Consider the following 7102-nt stretch of genomic DNA (forward strand, 5'->3'; position numbering starts at 1 on the left):
AATAGAGCACGCTCTAATTGAAAAAATTACATGTGCTATTTTGAAAAGGTATTTTCATATGTTAGTTTCGTTTGTATCACACGACGTGTACAACTCTACATGTGGTAAATTTGACATGTCATAAGACAGCTACGCGCCGTGTAATAGCGGCGTAAGTTCTGTAGTTATTGTACGTGTAAAAGGAAATATCCCGTATGGACATTATTCATTATAATGAGTGAAAGTTTAATTGGAGTGGACCCCAATCCGGGCACAACATATTTACGAGGAGGATATCAGTGGATATCCATGGATAAGCTCGCATCCATGGATAATCATCTTTTAATGTTCTGTTGGTCATTGGCAGTGCTCCACCTTTTCCATCGTTCCAAGCAATTGGCAATTCCAAACTGAATATTCGGCATATTTTAGTGTTGAAAAAAAATTTTTTTTTTGAAGAAACTAAAAAAATTAAATGTCATATCTTTAAATTTTCCACACATTATTATTTGTGGTAGCAGTAACACCATAACCTTAATTTCAATATTGGTTGTCGCAACCAAATTGTTTCTATACCTTTGATACTATATGGGACCATCGGTATTCGGTTGGCAAAAAAATTGGTGAGTGAACAAATCAGTTTTCTGTGTGTACGATATTTGTTCAAAGAGTATCACGAATTTATTTTTTATTCAAGGTTACATATATATATATATATATATATATACATATATATATATATATATATATATATATATATATATAGCAGCATATATAGCAGCATATATATATATATATATATATATATATATATATATATATATATATATATATATATATATATGTATATATATATATATATATATATATATATATATATATATATATATATATATATATATATATATATATAAATATATATATTTATATATATATAAATATAAATATATGTATATATATATATATCTTTAAATTTTCCACACATTATTATTTGTGGTAGCAGTAACACCATAACCTTAATTTCAATATTGGTTGTCGCAACCAAATTGTTTCTATACCTTTGATACTATATGGGACCATCGGTATTCGGTTGGCAAAAAAATTGGTGAGTGAACAAATCAGTTTTCTGTGTGTACGATATTTGTTCAAAGAGTATCACGAATTTATTTTTTATTCAAGGTTACATATATATATATATATATATATATATATACATATATATATATATATATATATAAATAAATAAATATATAAATATATATATATATATATATATATATATATATATATATATATATATATATATATATATATATATATATATATATATGTATATATATATATATATAAATATAAATATAAATATATAAATATATATATATATATATTTATATATATATATATATTTTTACCCCCGTTCCTTTATATATGGTCTTGGGCCAATTTGCATCTATTTTGCACACTTCAGATAATCACTTCCTGATACAATGTACTTACGCCATAGTTTTTTTTTTCTTCTTCAGCTCTTTCATCGATGCAGTTCTTTTCCCCATGCCTGGGGAGTACTTTGACTGTGATACCATCAATGTATAGTACTTGGGCAAATATTTGCTCACAAACAGCGGGAGCGTTAATATGGGCCAAACCCTAATTTACGTTCATTCACAAATCCGGGCTTTCTGGCAGATTGATTTGTGCGATTTGCGCATAACTCACAGGTAATATTCTTAATTGACTACCACCGTTTGGCAAGAACTCGTAGTGCACTTTGGCTCATTAAGCAGCATTTCTTGGGATGACTGGGCTTTGATTTCCATGTCATAACTTATTCCAACATAAAAACAAGTCATCTCGTATTATAATTTTTATGTGTGCTATATCCGCGAGGTAACTCAACACAATTCATCAATAGTGGGGGTATAAAGCATGCGGCCGGACCGGACTTAAAGCTTTTATGTTTGTTATTTATGATCTACAACAGTTGTCAAACTTAACTTCGGGTATCATGACAACGTTTTCTCTTTTTGTGCATAACAATCCGCATGCAGTACGGCTACGTTATGAGCCGTATTTTATTTCCATGTAGACCAAGTCCTACATCTTAATCTAAAGTTCTTCCGAATGGTTGTTATGAAAGTGATACAAAGCTGCAAATTTTTTCCCAGTGTACTTGGGGTTACAACCAAATGAACATCGCATCACATTTATAAGCTGTTGCAAAAACTGGATAAACATTCCAAGGAATTTCACAAGTACACCAGTAAATATGCAACATTTCCGCTTTCGTTATGGGCCAACAAACCAAAAGCCCACTTGTGAGAATGCCGAAAAAGGTGGAATTCTGAATTATGCATTCGTACTACATTGTGCCGAAAGGATAATTAATTTTTAGTTATTAAATTATTAAAACGCATTCCCATACACGATTACGCCGAATTTAAGCTTGTACAAGTGTGTGGGTGCGTGAATCTAAATTGAAGCGATAGGGTGACGAGGATGTACCTCCATATTCCTAAAATGGGCTATCGTGAATACTTATTGCTTGGAAAATAACATTATTTGGGATTGAATGTTGGGAATGAAAAGAAAGAAAGGTGGTGGTTTGTATTAACTCAATGTATTTTTATATTGTTTTTTATTGGGTTGCCCAAAAAGTAATTGTCGGTAACATAGTAGTAAGATAGTCGGCGTTGACAAATTTTTTCAACGGCTTGTGACTCTGTAATTGCATTCTATCTTCTGTCAGTGATCAGCTGTTACTTTTAGCTTGCTTTAGAAAAAAAGTGAGCGAAATTTTGTTTACATTTGTTTGTTTGGCGTCAATTTTAATATGGGTACCACATGTATTGAAAGAAATTCATTTAACAAATCGTATCAACGCTTGTGATATGCACCTTAAACGCAATGAATTCGATCCGTTTTTAAAACGAATCATAACTGGAGATGAAAAATTGATTGTTTACAACAACGTTAGTCGAAAACGATCATGGTCCAAGCATGGTGAACCAGCTCAAACCACTTCAAAGGCTAATATCCACCAAAAGAAGGTTATGCTGTCTGTTTGGTGGGATTGGAAGGGTGTGGTATATTTTGAGCTGCTTCCAAGGAACCAAACGATTAATTCGGATGTTTACTGTCAACAATTGGACAAATTGAATACAGCCATCAAGGAGAAGAGACCAGAATTGGTCAATCATAAAGGTGTCATATTCCACCAGGACAACGCTAGGCCGCACACATCTTTGGTCACTCGCCAAAAACTGAGTGAGCTTGGCTGGGAACTTTTGATGCATCCACCATATAACCCTGACCTTGCACCATCAGACTACAATTTATTTCGATCTTTGCAGAACTCCTTAAATGGTAAAACTTTCGGCAATGATGAGGCTATAAAATCGCACTTTTCAGTTCAGTTTTTTGCAGATAAAGGCCAGAAGTTCTATGAGCGTGGAATACTAAATTTTCCAGGAAGATGGCAAAAGGTTATCGAACAAAATGGCAATTATATATTTGATTAAAGTTCATTCTAAGTTTTATTAAAAATGCATTTACTTTCTTTTAAAAAATCCGCAATTACTTTTTAGGCAACCCAATATTATAAAGCCAACATGTTGAATCCAAAAATTTTTGTAAATACGTTAGTGTTTGATAATGGTTAGCCGTAAAAATATATGTATTTATAAAATAAATTAAAAAAACAAAATGGCTACTTTCTGTCGGTCCCAACCATGTTCTCCCACATACAAGTAATAAATTTCCGCTTTTTCAAGTCATAGCAGAAGGAGAGTAATACTAAGAAGGAGATTGAGAGCTAAGAGGAACAAGAGATAGCAAGAACTAAACTGACAATACTTAACGCGCGTTGAGGAACGTCGCGTTGAAAAATGCTCTCTGCCAACTAATGTTAAGAAAGCAATTCGCAAAAGTTAAAAAATTTTTAACATTGACAAATGTGGCAACACCGAATATCGCTCGGTTTCAAAAGTCAAAGTTGAAAACTTTTTAACTTTTCCTCGTTGCTTTTGTGGAATTTGTGCGCAGATTTGAATTTTTGCGACGCGACGCTTAAAACACAAGCTCGACGCGCTCATTCTGTTTTGGCCTTTATTGACGATCACTTATGAAATTCAAAAAGAAGCAGCAGAGATAGATATGTAGAAGCACAGTGGCTTCGACAAGAAAATAATATTTGATAAATTTAATATTTTAAGAATATTAATATATTAATATTATTTGCAGATAAAGGAGGAAAAACGGCAGCGACAAAGAAGAGCGAATTCCAAACCAAAATGAAGGATATCTTACAGGATATGTGTACATATAAATGTATAGACTCAATTTCGAAGCTGCAGACCAAGAACAATAAACTTGTTGAAAAGCTCTTAAATTAAAATATTATGGATTTAAATGAAAAGAAAAAAAATGACTAGCAGAACTGCATTGGCACCTAGAATTCATGGACTGCCGATAATACATAAACAAGTTACACCTTTGAGTCCAATATATTCATCCACTAACCATCCTACAACTTATGTAAGTACATAGTTAGCATTTTAAAATATACGACCATGGATATTTTAAGTCGATCTAGCCATGTCCGTCCGTCTGTAGAAAGCTCGCCAACTTTCGGAGGAGTAGCTGCCATATAAACCGATCTTGGATCTTGACTTCATGAGCCACTAGATGGCGCAATTCTTATCCGATATGGCTGAAATTTTGCACGAGATGTTTTGCTATGATTTCCAACAACTGTGCCCATTATAAAGGGTGATTTTTTGAGGTTAGGATTTTCATGCATTAGTATTTGACAGATCACGTGGGATTTCAGACATGGTGTCAAAGAGAAAGATGCTCAGTATGCTTTGACATTTCATCATGAATAGACTTACTAACGAGCAACGCTTGCAAATCATTGAATTTTATTACCAAAATCAGTGTTCGGTTCGAAATGTGTTCATTCACCGTTCAGCGATGAGGCTCATTTCTGGTTGAATGGCTACGTAAATAAGCAAAATTGCCGCATTTGGAGTGAAGAGCAACCAGAAGCCGTTCAAGAACTGCCCATGCATCCCGAAAAATGCACTGTTTGGTGTGGTTTGTACGCTGGTGGAATCATTGGACCGTATTTTTTCAAAGATGCTGTTGGACGCAACGTTACGGTGAATGAACACATTTCGAACCGAACACTGATTTTGGTAATAAAATTCAATGATTTGCAAGCGTTGCTCGTTAGTAAGTCTATTCATGATGAAATGTCAAAGCATACTGAGCATCTTTCTCTTTGACACCATGTCTGAAATCCCACGTGATCTGTCAAATACTAATGCATGAAAATCCTAACCTCAAAAAAATCACCCTTTAGTTCAAATCGGCTAATAACCTGATATAGCTATAATATAAACCGATCTGGGGTCTTGACTTCTCGAGCCTCCTATCCGATTTGAATGAAATTTTGCATGACGTGTTTCGTTATGACTTCCAACAACTGTGCAAAGTTAGGTTCAAATCGATCTATAACCTGATAAAGCTGCCGTATAAACCGTTCTGGGATCTTGATTTCTTGACCCTCTATAGGGCGTAATTATTATCCGATTTGGCTGAAATTTTGTACAAGGGCCTCTGCCATGACCTCCAACATACGTGTCAAATATGGTCTGAAGTCGGTCTTTAGTCTGATACAGCTCCTCTATAAACCGATCTCCCTATTTTACTTCTGGAGCCCCTAAAAAGCGCAATTCTTATTCGATTTAGCTGAAATTTTACTTCTACTGTGGTCTCCAACATTCAATTAGCTAATATCCTTAGTTTATCTAAAAAGATATACCGGGAAAGAACTCGACAAATGCGATCCATGGTGGAGGGTATATGAGATTCGGCCCGACCGAACTTAGCACGCTTTTACTTGTTTCAGTTGAAGTGCTTATATACAATTGAATGTCATCTGCATACATATGAATACTACAACAATGCCACTGTTTAGGAAGATATTTACTATATAAGGAAAACAACGTTATCGTTAATATTAAAAATTAATTTTGGGAGTTGGCAGAGCTGTATTTAAAAAGCTTTCATTAATTGGATCGAAATCCATATTACCATCAACTCCTTTATTATAACCTCTTACTCCCATTGTAATATGCCTCGAGGTGTTTTTATACCCTACACCACCACTGTGGTACAGTAGTAGTAGTAGTAGTAGTAGTTCTTCTTCTTTATTTAACTATTTTTTCTTTTCATTTAATATCAAGAATACATTCAGTTATTCTAATTTATTTTTAATATGGACAATGTATCATCAATTCGTTGTGAAGAAGTAAATAAATAAATGTTATTGCGACAATGTATTTAACGTCTGTCGCTCAATAAATTTTAACATCTTGGGAATTCTTTCTATTGGAATTCAGATAATAAATAGTGTCTATAAGTGTATGCTGATTTTAAATATGTTACGATGTTGTCCCAATCGGCATCATTCTTGCCGTCCAATTTCTCCAAAATCTCTTCCTGATTCAATATTGTCTTTCCAAAGGCCATCATTCTAAACTCGCTTAAAATAGGACATATACCAAGGAAGTGTTGAAAGGTTTCTTCTGCTCGCATGTTGCACAATTTACATAATCGCTCCTCTTCACTGGTAGTAAATCTGTTGTACCCCAGGTATAACATTCCACTTCTAGCTTTAAATATCCATGCAATCTTTTCTTGTGTATATTTGTCATTCAAATACAGCTGTGCTCTAGATGGATTCAAAAATTTGTAATCTCGGGAATCGCTTTGTAGTTTTCGTTGGATCCTTTTATGCTTAAGATCTAGTTTTAATGAACATAGTAGTTCTGTTGAGAAAGTGTTCCAAGATTCAATGCTATTTATAGTCTCGGGCCATTGTACATTAAGACTCTGTGTTACTGCTCTTAACTCTTTCACCCAAAAGATATTTTTGCGCATCACTATTGCTGTTAATTGGTTAGGCAGACGATAACTGTTATATTGAAACATGATTCGTCCGAGATATTTCAAGTGCAATCCTAATGAATAAATTTGGCTATCTTCCACATCAGTTTCTAACATTAAGATATATGTTGGTGTATGCATCGGTAATCGCAATAATTTCTTAATGAAAAAT

The 7102-nt window shown here is 33.7% G+C and overlaps 1 long non-coding RNA gene across 1 annotated transcript; it reads left to right on the plus strand.

Moving 5' to 3' along the window:
* The first annotated feature begins 995 nt into the window (after positions 1-995).
* Positions 996-4372, plus strand: LOC131997207 (uncharacterized). The gene is made up of 3 exons (XR_009398117.1): positions 996-1084; positions 1503-1697; positions 4219-4372. It is a non-coding gene; the product is annotated as an uncharacterized LOC131997207 (long non-coding RNA).
* Positions 4373-7102: the final 2730 nt, after the last annotated feature.

This window comes from Stomoxys calcitrans, chromosome 4, assembly GCF_963082655.1.
Source record: "Stomoxys calcitrans chromosome 4, idStoCalc2.1, whole genome shotgun sequence".
NCBI classification, from domain to species: domain Eukaryota; kingdom Metazoa; phylum Arthropoda; class Insecta; order Diptera; family Muscidae; genus Stomoxys; species Stomoxys calcitrans.